This window comes from Manis pentadactyla, chromosome 2, assembly GCF_030020395.1.
Source record: "Manis pentadactyla isolate mManPen7 chromosome 2, mManPen7.hap1, whole genome shotgun sequence".
Taxonomy (NCBI): Eukaryota; Metazoa; Chordata; class Mammalia; order Pholidota; family Manidae; genus Manis; species Manis pentadactyla.
In genome coordinates, this window is record NC_080020.1 from 234403696 (window position 1) to 234418266 (window position 14571).

Consider the following 14571-nt stretch of genomic DNA (forward strand, 5'->3'; position numbering starts at 1 on the left):
GACAGCCAGAGTGGTTTTGAGAAAAAAGAACAAAGTGGGAGGCATCAGTCTTCCTGATTTAAAAATACATTACAAAGCAACAGCAATTAAAACAGTGTAGTACTGGCATAAGGACAGTCATGTGGACCTGTGGAACAGGACAGAGAGCCCAGGGAAGCCCATGTGCACACAGCCGGCTGACTTCCAACCAGGGCGCCAGGAATACTCAGTGGGGAAGGACAGGCTCTTCAATAGATTGCTGGGAGAGCTGGACAGCCACCTGCGGAAGGACACACCAGACCCTCCCTTACAGCCCTCGCAAAGCCAATTCAGAATGGAACTGAAGCTGAAGAAGTCCTCAGAGAAAATTAGGGAAAAAATCCACGATATTGGGCTTGGAAATGATTTCTCAGAAAAGATTTAGGCCCATTTTTCTTGCCTTAGGTGGCTCCTGAGACATTCGCTTTGCTTTCTGGTCCTCCGCTGACTGAGACGTGTTCACATGGGGACAGGGAGGATGAGGGGAACAATACTTCATTTCATGTAAAAGGATACATTTGTTCTTTCCCAAGAAATCCCTGAACAAAGTGGGAAATCCCTGAAACTCTCCTGGAGCTAGTGCTCTGAGCCCACTGAGTGGCAGTTATGGCTGCCAGTGTGGTGGGAGGGAGGGTGGACACATGTGAAGGTGCCTGAATATTAGGAATTTTAAAACCCATCTCTGGGGGGAAATTAATAGGAATGCCGTGACCCATCTGCAGAAAAGCATGCATTTGGTGAGAACCTTTCTCTCTGAAGATGGGCAGGTGGCTTCTGCCAGGTCTGAAGCGCTCTGCTGGGTGGCCACGTGCCACGGTGAGCCTGCCACGGTCCTGGGTTACACCTGTTGGCTGGGTGTCCCAGCCACTTGAACTTCTGTCCACACAAGGTGTCCCAATTGTGTCACTCTATTGTGAGTGTCATTCAGAGATGAATTTCAAGATGCCTCTGAAATGAGCCAGCAGGAAAAGTGACTCAGAGGCATTTCTAGGACACCGGGGCTTTTGCTGCCTCCCTGAAAGGTACGTGGGAAGCAGAGAAGCCAGAGACCTGCAGAAGCGATGTGCCCAGCCCAGGGCTGCGTAGTGCCCAGTGGAAGTTGCAGGGAGCTGCCTTGGAAGTGCCCACCTGCAGGGGTCCCAGCTGGCCCTACGGGTCCTCAGATGGGAGGGGGCAAGCCCGAGGAGGGGCCACACCGCCCCGATGCCAGCATCCCCCGCTCCCGCAGCAGGGGTGGCTTTCCTTTGCATCTCAGCTGACTGTCTGGTCCGGGGAGCCTTGGGTGAGGTCCATGCCCAGCACACCCTGGTCGGGCTACACAAAGAGAGTGAAAAGGCAAAGCTTGTTCCTGACACCACTGAACCATGGGTTTCTCCAGACTAAGGCTGGCCTGGCCTTCCCTCCATAACAGAGACGCCAGCCTGCGCCCTCGGACAGCACACACATGGCAGCAGCGTGGACCACCTGGCCTGGCTTTGGTGCCCACTGACGTCCCTGCCTTGACACAGAGGCCCCCACAAGCACCTTTCTCCCTCCCACGTTCCCCTTCCTTGCCTCCTGGAGGTAATGACATTAGCGCAGCATTTCTAGAAAAAATAAGATGTCTGTACACCACTGAAATATCAGCACGAAAAATATCATGTACCATCCGTACTCAAAAGACATCCCAATATGATCACCAAGCTTTGTTAAGCTTTTATTTCTTAAATCAAGGGAAAAACTCTCAAACTGGAAATATTTTTCATGATTCACATCCTTTCTCTTAAAAAACATCATCTAACTGGGGCTAGTAACAGTTTACTAATCAGGACAAGCGTTCTTTATTGCAGATTGGCCCCTTCTCCCTCTCTTTGTTTAAGAACCACGGATCCCTCTGGCCTCTTAAGTAGCTTTTGTTCCAAGGAGCTTACTTGCACGTCCAGTCACTTTTATGTCCAAATTTCTTAACCACTCAAGGCTCCTTTTGCTGGATCCCAGCACACAGGCACCCACTCTAGGCACCTCCGGGAACAACAGAATGAAATTTTCCATAGTTTCCATATTTGCTCTTGAATTTCTTGACTGTGCATTTGGGTTGCCACCCTTTTGACGTGATTGTTTTTGAGGGCAGAAGGTCTCTGTGTTTCCCACTCTGGCAGCATCATCGCTGGTGATTTTCCTTCCCCGGGAAAGCAAAGCGTCCACGTTCTGCGTGAGCCTCTGGCGATGACCGGAGAGCCGAAGCGGCTGTCCGGTGCTTGTGGTGTCGCCGCACATGACCTAGTGGACAGGTGATGTACAGCGGGCAACGGAGCTTCCAGGGCGCTCCAGCTCCAGGGCAGGTGGCCGTCCTCCGGGCCTCCCAGGCAGCGTGAGTCCAGGGCCCTCTGTCCAGACCCCCCTTCTTCTGTCTCCTCATCTGAACCATGCTCAGGCTTCAGAACCCTGCGCCTGACTCCTGCCTCGTCTACAATTTCTCTTTTCTGAGTTTATTTATATCTACTTCAAAGACCTCAGAACTTATCATGCCATGGGCTCTGGAGGAGAAAGCTGTGTCATAGATTTCATACAGCCCAGCGCACCTCCTAACTCAGGAGCTCCTCCTAAAACCTTCCTGGCATGTGTCCATCTGCTGATCGGTCTTGGTTTGAATACCTACCACGATGGGGGGTCACTGCCTATGAGGAAAGGACCCCGTGCTTAACCGCACTGAACCAGTTGAATCCACATGCACTGATTACCTCTGTGCCGGAACATCAGCTGCCCAAGGCGTGCGGCTGTAGAGATACAGTCATTGATACAGGAAGAGAGATGCAGAGATTAACTACATCCTGGGATGCCCGACAGAGTGTGGTGTACATGCTACAGTTTTCAACAGATATTTAATGACTGATTTCCTCTGCAAGGTAAAAGGCAATGAGCACGAGGCTATAGTTGAGCAGTAATGGATCAGACGTCTACTCATGTTGCATGTGGTTCAGATTCCCTCGCTCTCCTTCGGGAAAGGAGACACGAAGTGGAGCATCTGGTCTCGGTGACAAGCAGAAGAGCCCCTCGTCCGCAGGCCGGGCCGCTCCCCCCGCCCTTCCCCGTTACTCGGGGAGTGAAGACGCACTGGCCTCAGTCACACTGCATAAAGTGTGGGTGACAAATCCGACTTTGGGGTGATGGCTTGCTGGGCTGAGATGGGATTCATGTGATCTCTTTCTTGCTGACTCGCTTTCCACCTTCTTCCTCAAGCCTGCAAGGACAGCCGGGTTCACCGTGCTGCGACCAGGAACCTGGGCCGTCTCGGGGTTGCACGTGACCTCAGGGCTCCCTCTGGTGACCCACGGCTTTCTCGGGGGCTCAGGTGACCTACAGCCGTCCTGCCATTACCACCACCACCTGTGGCCAGGCACACCTGTCCCTGTCCCTGTCCCCTCGTGGCCTGGGGTTTTGCACTAATTTGATGGTTCACAGTGGAGATGAAGACAGCTGGGGGGGTGCAGTTGCCTTTCCGCCTCCTATGGGTCAGTCACCACATTCCCAGCCCACCCGCCCTCAGCCCCGAGGAAGGGATCTCCCAGGCCTGCCCCTCCTCCCCACAGGACCCAGGGGAGGCATGGCCTCAGGGAACCTGCCAGGGAAAGAGCAGCCTGCGTTTTGGAGCTGAGCACGAGAAGGCCGAGTTCCTGCTGTGCCTTGCCCCACACCTTTCCTCTCTGCATGTGCATTTACACACACCATCCGGCTCCAGATGTGCCAGGGTGCTGTCCACATCTGTCCCCAGGCTGGCCTGCCTCCCAGGAGAGCCAGGCCCTCCCGAGGGACACGCGCTCTTATTACAGGTCATCACAGGTGGGCTCTGTCCCCTGCAGACCCCTCGCCTACAAGCCTGTCCTTTAAGCAGCGTCCTGGAGGTTCTGATGGAAAACCTGGCTGCGAGGTGCCATGAGTGGGCAGCCTCACACCCCGCCCTGGCTGCCCTCCGCACGCTGGTACCTTGACAGAGGGCGGTGCCCCTGCACGGGGTCAGCACGGGATGGCCTCGCGATTCTGTGCTCCCCAGGGTCCAGGGGCTGCACTGCCAACTTCCCTCTTCCCTCAGCACACTTGGTGGGCAACCCCTAAAAACACAGCGGCTTCCCTTGCGCCCCCCGGTGCTGCCCTCATGCTCATTCTCCTCCCTGCCCCCTGGGTTATGGGCCGGGTGGGCGACGCGGCCAGGCAGTGTCCGCGCTGTGCCTGGGTGTCGCCTCACTTCCAAGAAATCGCCCCTCCTGGATGCGTGTTTTCCTGGGAGCAGGATTTGCCACTGAAATAGGACCATGTGGGCAGAGGAGAATGTTCTCCCACAGCGCGTTTCAGGGAGAGGGGCGCCCTGGGCTCCTCAGTCCTTCGCACTCACACCTGCGCTCCCCACCTTCTCTCCTGCTCCCAAGTCCCTGCTGCTTCTTGTGTTTACAGACTCGAGGTCCAGGGATTGCTGGGAAGAAAAGTTGTCAGGTGTCATTCACTGTGTCCAACTCAGTGGGATCAGAACTTGGAAAACAGGAATGCTGAGCCACTTCACCATTTTCATCGATCACAACACAGACTGTGCTCCTTACATGACTTGAGCACAGGGCTGTGGTGCCTGGGGCTGGTCCCCGCCCAGCTGCATGTGCCCAGTGCCCCCTGGCCCCTCCAAGAACCTGGAGGAAGGCACTCCCCGCCACTCAGACCCGGCCACCCCTGTGCTCTTCTGTGTCTTCACCCACCTGCCGTGTCCCTGTATGTCTTGCCAATGGGTTTCCACCCCAGACAAGTTCACTATGGAGTCAATATGACCAAGGAAATGACAGTAGACCATTCTCGGGGTGAAAGGGTTACACCCAACTTTATTTCCACGGTGGCAGGGCAATCACTAAAATCCTGTCCACTCAGAGTGAGTCTGCATGCAGCAAGCCGGTGTCTGCCTCTGGGCCTCTGTCCTCAGTGCCGCCACCACTTCAGCCTCGGCTCTGCTCTCCTGCAGCCCTGCGGCCATGGCTCAGGTCAGCAGCTGCAAGAAGACACCCCAGGTGCTCACACTGCTGCTGGCTGCCCGCACGCCTGGGGCCCTGGGCACAGAGGCCACCCCTCCTGTGCATTTTCCCTGTCCCAGGGCCCTGGGTGCAGAGGCCACCCCTTCTGTGCATTTTCCTCTGGCACCCAGAACATGGTCTTACAAGTTTCAAGAGATACCCCCGTGAAAGCTGCAAGGGTACTTTAAAAAATACTGAAAATTACTACTTACACCATGGGACAATGATCTTAGGGTCCTTCCCAGACCTTGGTGCGTAGAGTCATCTAGTCCAAGGGCGACTCCTGAGTCAGGTCAGGGCTGAGAGGGCACCTCCATGCCTGCCACCTCCAGGGGGCTCCCCAAAGCTGGCCATGGACTGTGGTCACCGTGCACAGACAGGGCGCAAGGCTTAGAGTCAGGAGACAGGCCTGTCTGGGCAGGACGGCTTCGCTCTTGCTCCATTAGTGACGGCGGCACCCGTGTTGCACCCCCGCTGCCAGGAGGCTGCCTTGGGACAAGGACCTGGTGTCTCCCTCCTGGCTCTGTGCTGCCACTCCTGCCCAGACGCAGCTGCTCCTAATCTTTGCAGGGAGTGGATACCTGCTGGGCTACATCTTCTCAGCCTCGGGCTTAAGGGACTTCTGGTTCCAGCTCCGTCATGTAAATCCCGGCTTACGTACCTCATTGTCCCGAGTCCATGAGGACCTTTCATCTTATACCATAAGGGGATTCAGGCTCAATCGCAAATCACTGGTTTCATAGTCCAGTTGGAAAAGCCTCAGCACAGCTTTGTAGCTAAAACTCAAGATGGTGACCCTTTTCCCTCATTTCCCATCATTCTCCCTCCTCAGCCCACTTCTGTGCCTTGTCCATGGTTTTGAGTTTTACTTCCCCAAATCGTCCTTGGGAAAAAATGGAAATGATAGACACCTGGATTTTGTGCTAGGCCTTCCCCTTAGATTTCCAAGCTGATTTTCATAATAGTCCTCAAGGTGTGCGTGGGGGGTGTGGTCAGTTCATCCATTTCCTGTTTCACTAATGTGGGGGCCGGGTAAATGTGAATGCAGGCTGCTAGGAAGTGGCAGGGGGGGATCCCGGTCAAACCCAGAGTCTTGAGCTAGGTTCCAAGTTTTGCACAGGTTGTTTTTAGCACTGGCTTCACATTAAGATCACCTGGGGAGCTTTTTAAAAATACTGATACCTGGGCTTCACCTCAGACCAATTAAATCACAGTCTGCAGGTGCATGTCAGTGTGTTTAAAAGCTCCCCAGGTGATTCTAATGTGCAGCCGGGGCTGAGAAGTAGGCGGTTTCCTGCCACTCTGTCAGGGGGATGCCCACGGAGAAGCACCGTCTGTGCGGGTCAGGCACACAGACCACCACTGAGTTCTGGCTTTTAGCCCGTGTGCCCCTAAAATGTCTCTCAACTGGTATGTACTTACTGTAAGTAATTCGGCTCCAATGATTCCCCTTCTCCACTCTTATTTTCATGTTCACCTCAATCTTGTCTTTCCTGAAAGTGTAGGTTCTTGATTCCCACAGGCTGAATCTTGCAACCCAGCCTTGTCTTCAAACCAGCTGTGAGAATCACACAACATCCTTGTCTTAGCAAAAGCAGGGGAAGTGGAAGCCAGGCTTCGGGCATCCCCAGCTCAACTCGGCGCCCTGTGCCTGCTGGGCCCCAGGGACTGGGTGGGGGCTCATGTGACTGGGAAGGGGGTTCCCAAGGGAGGGCAGAGCTCAGACAGCCCCCAGGTTCTGCTGCTCTCTGGTGCCTTTCTGCCTGTGACCACGGGGCTGACCTCCGACCATCTGTGTGATATTGTGATGGTAGCCAAGCCGGTGTCAGAACATAAATGCCCAGCTCCCACTGGGGACCCTAACCCTGGCCTGGGGAGGTTGTCCCCAGGGAGCAAATTTCCTTCCCCTGCACGTTGCCCCTCCTTCCCTCCACCCTGGGGACCCACCTCACGAGATGGAGCAGGGCTGCCACTAGGCTGAGGGTGTTTATGCTGTGATGCAGGTGAGCTGGGCTTTGGGGATTGCCGGCTCTGCCGGTGATTAATTGGATCTAAATCTCATTTTTCTGAAAAGAAAATACTAAGAAAGTCCATAATTTCTCAGATATCAACTACTTTGAAACATCCACATGCACTCACCCCATTTAGAGAGGGCGTTCCGTTCTGTTCCGTGTAGCCTGCTTTTGGCCGGCCGGCAGGACCAGTGAGAGTTGAATCCCCACGGCAGGGCATCGAGCCCGGCCCGAGAGCTGCTCCTGCAGAAGGAGGGCGCCGGCCGGCCCAGCAGGGAGCGGCTGTGAGTGTTTGTTACTGCTGCTGTGGGCTGTTGCCCCGCGTTCATGTATTTGAGGAGGCTTTGTATCTACCGCTCACAGCACGACTTCTCCTTATGTAAGGTTCACAGGGAAATTATCTCACGAAATGTAACTAGTCCGGCTTAAAGAAATAATACTAAGCAAATGGTGCATTTCTAAAAATTAAGAGTATGAAGCCACAGAAGCTGCAGAAAGACAAGAGAATGAGCCTCAAGCTTATATCAAAGGGTAGAAAGTTTTTAAATATTCAATTATCTTAGAGAAATAGCTTTTGTTGTTAACTACCTTTGAGTTAAGAAGCTATGAATTTTAAGAATAGAAATCTAACATTCCTGAGACTGGCTTGAATGTGTGATATTGTTCTCTAGTGAGAATGTGTTCACTCTGAGCATGTATGTTTGGCTCTGTTACAGTAAAAAATCCCAAATAAATATCATCATAATGTCATCCTAAGTGAGACTCTAGGTCAGCACTCCCCATTAGGAATACAATGTGGTCCTAAAATCACATGTATAATATTACCTCTTCCAACAAATGTTAAATGAAATACAAATAGAGAAAATTCATTTTAGCAATGTATTTTTCTAACCTTTAATGTTATATCAATAGGTAATCAACATACCTATTGATACTTAATTACCCATAATCAATTTTCAAAGAATAATTACATTATTTTTTCATGCTGCTATCAAACCTGATGAGCATTTACATTTATAGCGCATCTCACCTTAAGCCACTCTGATGGGAAGCACTTGGTGGCCCCACGTGGCTAGCGGCTGCCGTGCTGGGCCGCACGTTCCGGGCAATCCAGACAGTAGGGAACCCTCTAACTCTTCCCAAGATGTCATTCTGTGTAGGTTTATGATGATTCTATTAAAACAAAAATAAAAGTAAAATTGTCTTGAGGACTCGTGTGGTGTTTAGACCTGCCAAGGAATCGGCCTGGGGGAGGCTCATGTCCAGTCTGCTGTTTACAAACTAAGTGACCTTAGGCCAGCCATTCAGTTTCCTGAGCCTCGCTCTTGTTATCTGCAGAACCAGTGACGTCATGCACCTTGCAGTTAGGATTAAACGAAACCCTGCGCATTCATTACTTAGCACATAGTAAGTCTCTATTTTTAGGTCATTATAACTGTACCTTTCCTTTCTCTGAATTGAACCATAGCATGTCAGAAAGCAAGACCAAATGACACATCTAATGAGAAGCGGGGTGTCCGGAAGGCTGCAGACAGGGCTGAGGTGGCTCTCCAGTGCGAGCCGCACCTGTCAGGGCCCTTGAAGTCAAGCCTGGAGCTCTGATACTGCTCTGCTGAAATCTCCAGTATGCTGAGTTCCAAAGCTGAAACTGAGTTGCAGAGGTGGCCCGATTTATTAAAATTTCAGTTGCAAGCTGATTGCTTCTCCTCTGTTTAAAAGTGGCAGAAATAATCATGATTTTATGTGTTTAAGAGAAATGTAGAATTACTTATCAATCTAGAATATTTATTTGAATTTTGAAGACCACGTTCCCTAGCCTGCTGTTAGCTTATGCTCACTGTGGAGGTCAGAAGGGATCTCAAAAGTCATCAAATCCATTATCCTCATTTTACAAATGAGAAAGTCACCCTGAGCTTTTGAAATTCTGTGTTTCCTCCATCCACAGTAGATTATTTATGTTTTTAACGCACTTTTAAAAAAGGCTGTGACTGGCCATGCTGGTTAATGTCTCTTTAAATCACTTAGCTTTGAAAATCTATTTAGATCTTCAACCCTGAATTTTGCCCTGGAGCCCAGGGGCTGGTTATATGGTTCAAATAAGTCAGAGTCTGGTCAATTTCTTATGGCATCTTAAAACCCAATGTTTTGATAAACCTGAAGTCACATAAACTTCTTTAGACTTACTGAATTTTTTAAAAATAAATTGACTACAAATAATCAAAGCAATGGCAATCTTAGATGAAATGAGCGTGCATGTGTGTATACGACACCGTACACACCCACACTCACACACCTTTGTCTGTATTTATCTTCTTACTTGATTACCTGAGCATTAACTCTCTTCTTGGCCGTAAGCTCCTCTTCCTAAGTGGAGTGGAAAATAGAACCCAGCTAAGTAGTTTTCCACACGGAGTCTGTCCCTGATTAGCGCCTTCCCTGCCTGCCCCCGAGGTCATGCATGCACCCCCAGCTCTGCAGACAGCCGTTTGGAGAGGACAAGGAAGGCCCGTTGTGTGTGGCGTGGCCCCGAGCCAGGAGGCATGCACCTCACTGTCGGCCACAGACAGCCCCACCAGCCCTGCTCGGGCCCAGGGAACCACGCGGGCCACTTACACCCATTAGGACACTCCCTCCCGGCTCCCGGGGTGCACACATATCCCAACCCCAGTAGAAACTAGATTTTCTGTCACTTCAGTTATAAAATAAGATGCTGAAGCCTGAAATTCTCTTAAATATTTTATGATGGGTCCTTTGCCTTCTTTTCTATTTTTTAGAAGTCATCAGAAACTTGATCACTGCATTGCTCTTAAATGTACATGTATGTATTTTGTTTGGTTTTAAATGATCTAAAATAGCCTCTGCATTTTAATACAGTGATATGGCCCCAGAAGAGTCAGACTATCTGCAAAAGAGAGTTTGTTTCTGCATGTTCACAAGGGCGCAGTGGTTTCTGTTAAACGAATGAGGAGGTCGGGATGGAGGTCCTAGAGGGTCAGAGAAACTGGAGGGCAGCCTGGAGACAGAAAGAGCTGGTCCCTGTCCGAGCTGTCGTCTCGGTGAGGAGCTCAGCTCAAGGGGAATGACGGGAGATGCGGTAAGGGTCCCCCCGCCACGCAGGGCCCGCTTCTGCCAGGCAGCCACTCAGGGTGGGAGCTGTCATTCGTGCCCCATCGCTGCCCGGAGTGGAAAGTGGCTCTGGGTGGGCTTCTGAGGACCCGGGGGGAGGGCATCCAGGAGAGGAGGAATGCATGCCCCGCTGACAGCGTAGACGTTCATGTTTCATATTTCCTCCCACAGAACTGCTAAAATTGGAATGAATATGGTTGGTGGTTAGAAAAACGGAGTTAATGCCCCAAAGCAATCCTCCCTGCCTTCAGTCACCCATTTTCCATGTAAACCTCAAAAATAGGAAATATCTGAAACCCCTTTCCTTCTTCTTTCCATCTTTCTTTACTTTTATTTCTTAATCTGTATTTCATTGTAGAATGAGCCCTGATATGGCCTTGGGGAGGTGACCGGATTTGAGTCCTTACCCGATCCCGCTTACGGCACCATGTTTAAGTCTGGTGCATGTCCAGCGGTCGGGAACCTTCCGCTGATGACTGACTTACTCCCTAACAAGCAGGCAGTGTCCTGGGCGTTCCGGTTCATCTCTGGCTCATCCCTTTGCTGGTGGTCTTCGTAGGGACACCAGAGAACTAAGGACTGACAGGTTCCTGCACCTGACCTTGCTCTTTAACTCTATTAGGGAACAGACCTCTATTTCAAAAGCACCGCAACTTCGAAGGGACAGGGTCAAGATGTGCACCCCCAGGACTGCAGGGTGAATGTGCGCACACTCTGGCTTAAGGAAGGACACCACACATCCCCTTGGGTCAGGGGGCAGCCTCAGTTCCACTAACCATTTCTCCTCTTCTCTCCTTCTCTCCACAGAGGAGCTCGCTCGGAGGCCGAGGCCAAGTGCACACAGCTGCCGCCCGGACGTCCGTCCCACCGGCGCCGACCCGCGCAGAGTCATAGTGTGGTAGGTCGCAGATGGGCCTTGCGCTCTCGTTAGGGACGGAGAGGTGGAGAGGTTGTGCCTGCAGGCAGGCAGCTCTGGGAATGCAGTGGTGGCCGAAGCCAAGTTAGGTCACTTGAGGAAGGGTCCTTTTCTACTAGTATTTCTCACTGTTTTTGGTACTGAAATGCTTCAGTTTTACTTTGTTTAGGTGTTTAAATTTGCAATGTGTCAAACCGGTACATGAACTATGACGTTTCCTTACACCTTCACACTGATGAGAGCATCATGTATACGGTAAATGTTTCAGGAGAAAACTCAGGCTCAGGGCCTGGACCACAAAGTGTATTTACATTTCTGGGAGTGTTTTCAGATTCTTCAGTTTTCATTCCTGATATTTGTATGGCGCCGTCTGGATCTCAGACTAGTTCCACCAGATTCTTTCATGGGGTCTCACGGAAGCTAATCGGTGGAGAGAACCGAATGAGCTCTGCATGCCCCCTGCATGTCCTGGCATCCCCGGGGTCCCTCGATGGGCTGTGACAGAGTCAGTGGGTAGAGGGGCAAGAGTGACAGTTTTTGAAACCTGTCATTCTTTTGTAAAATCCCACTTTCCTGTTGGTTTACACATGGAGGCAAATATTTAGTATGGACTAGTTTCTGGCCTCGTTTCCAGCCACTGTGTAATGTCTGACTCACTATCTTTTAAAATCCTCACTGTTCCCTGAAAAAGGAAATGCCACCGCACCCTTGCAGACAACGGGGCATCAGGGCTGCGGGAGGTGGGCACCTGGCCCAGGCCACACCGATTTCAAAGCTCTCACCCACAACGGCAGCCCCATTTGACACTGTAGTTTTCTTTCTCCATCATGGCAGTCGTTTGTATTCCTCTAAAAATCTATGAGGTGTGGTTTCATTAATTTCAGCTCTGTTAATGAGAGCCAGCGCTTGACTGGAACAGGCTGGAGGCCTCTGCCCCTTACCTGTGGCCTCGAAGCACACATTCGACGTCTCTGGACCTCCACTTTCTCTTCCAATGATGAGTGGGCAGGATGGAGGGACGTGACTCTTAGAAATAAGATACATTTAATCCCCATCAAACTGTGGAAAATCGGTTGAAGCTGATAGTCTCTATTTACTACACAATTAATTTTAATTATTCAAAACTCACACCCCTTTCAAGGCGTTCTCTCTTTACTCTCACTTTTTGGTGGAAGCATCTCTGGGAACTGACCCTCTGACTGTTGTTCTTCCTACTCACATCAAATTCCCGGAGAAATCAATTTTTTCACTTTTGTTTTCTTTACATGCCCATTATACAGAATAGTATGTGCCCATGATAGACAAATTAGAATGCATACACACATATAAACTTAAAACACCAAAAATGCCAGTATACAGTGATAATTAACTTGTTGGCTTAAAACTCTTTGTGATTGTTTTCTTTGCACATATGATTTTTAATTGAAATGGTTCATACTGTACATTTCCTTTTGTTTTTTACTTTATCATATATATCTTTATCCATAAATACATATAATTTTTCATGGTTTGTAATATCCCACTTTATAGCTATACCAAAACATATGTTAATTAATAATCCTCTATTGTAATTTTACCAGTAGGCTTTTTAAATTTTTGTTTTACAAAAAAACTTAGTGGCCCCTTTTACCTATATTTTTACACTGTTAATTATTTCCCTAACATGAATTCATAGTACAACATCTGGGTCAAAGGATATGTACATTCTAAGGCCTTTGGGAAGGGTAATGCTCCCAAATGCTCCTCTATTTTTGTGTTAAATGACTGCATATCCTCTGTGACTCTAAACACAGCTACCGTCTGTGTTTGAATGGTTTGCCATTCCATAAACAACTTTTATGAATTTTATGAATTTTAAGAAAAAGTATTTATGAATTTTATGAAATTTAAGTTTAAAGGCTGAATTATTATTTCAACATATATTCTGAATTCCCAAGAACTCAGTTCCAAATCTTACACTTTCATGCCCCTGTTTACAGGATAATTCAACATACTGACTGCATGTAAGACATTAAGCCAGACACTGCTGGTATTTGAGTGGGCAGGACAGGACACAGCCCATGGTTTTGCACAGTTCACCCTTTGGTACTAGAATCTGCTTACACTGAGCGCCACATATAGAGCACGAAACACACCGAACATATCTGCTGTTCAGATTTAGTGCGGTGACCACAGTATTCTCCTGCCTAACCCCGAGTATTTCAAGGCCCACAGCCAAGAGAGAAATGTTGCACTATGTCCACTATACTGTGCAGTGGAGTGTACAGCCCCACCCCACCAGCCCCCGAAAAGGAATTCTTTTATTGCTTTCTTGAATATTTCCAGGAGCAGGGCCCCTACTACCCAGCAGGGCAGCCCAGGCCATTGGATTGTGTTAATGGTTGGAATATTGTTCGTAAACTTCTTGAGACGAAATTACCATTTTGTATTATGTACTTAATGTTCCTAATTTTATCCTTGGGAGAGACAGAATAAGTTAATCTCAATTCGAGAGATATATTTTAAGAGTCTGCTATGGTCAGGAGTTGTTAGAGCTGCTAAGGGTGTGTTTTCCAGAAGATTCCTCTCACACATGCTGCACATGTGTGGTCACAGTCCTGGGTGTGTCTATGGTGTGCGTGTCCTTTGAGACACACGTGTGTTAATCCTAATTCTATTTTATATGACAGCATTTCAAGTATTTAATAATTTTCGTATTTTCCTAAATAACTTGCCCTGTTCAAGGGAATTGAATTGTTCCTATGCTAAGCCTACTAACTTTCTATAAAGCAGTAAATTTTGACCTCAGTTTTTGAGCACGTTCATGGGCTAGTTGGAGACAGGCCCCAGTGGACCATGAGGACAGAGATACCTCCACCTTCATGCAGATTGCCAGGTTTTGTTAAAAAGAAAATGGAAGTCACTTGCCCCAAACTGTTAGTTGTTATGGCATGAGACACGGTGCCACGGTGTGTGTTTTGTGTAAAAGTAAAGCTGACACGAAGACGGGAGAACCTAGGGTCTGTCTGACCTCTGCCACGTCAGAGAAGCCACTTAGCTTCTTTGGTCCTTGGCCACCTGTGAAATGAAGGGCGCAGCAACGCCTGTGGGGCTCCAGCCCAGCACGGTCAGGAGGCATCCCAGGCTCGGGGCCCTGGGCTTTGAGTCACACAGGAGGTAGGTTCTCCCACACATGGCACAGATGGCACACGTGTGGCCAAGTCCTGGGTGCCTCTGTGCTGTGAGTGCCCTTCGAGGCTGACGTGTTTTGACTTACCTCTCCAGACATGTCTCCCCAGAGAAAGCTGAGGCAGAGGCCGGGTGATGGGAGCAGGTCCCGGGAGAGGCGGGTCTGCTGGGGGCGCTGACCCCTCAGTGCCCTGGGTGGGGGACAGAAGACTTCCTGCGCCAAGGGCTATACTCCAGACAGTTCTTCCATCGCTTGGTTGTCTTAGAGATAAATGCCTACTAAGAAGGCGTCCTTCCTTGAGAC

General features: G+C 49.8%; 1 protein-coding gene across 13 annotated transcripts in view; it reads left to right on the plus strand.

Annotated features, from left to right (window-relative positions):
• The window catches only part of MYT1L (myelin transcription factor 1 like), a 385352-nt gene that overhangs the window by 28676 nt on the left and 342105 nt on the right, over positions 1 to 14571 (plus strand). For all 13 annotated transcript variants that reach the window (XM_057497485.1, XM_036881769.2, XM_036881779.2 and 10 more), the window contains exon 2: positions 10991 to 11081. The gene's annotated coding sequence lies outside the window, so the exon portion shown is untranslated. The remainder of the gene's footprint in view (positions 1 to 10990; positions 11082 to 14571) is intronic.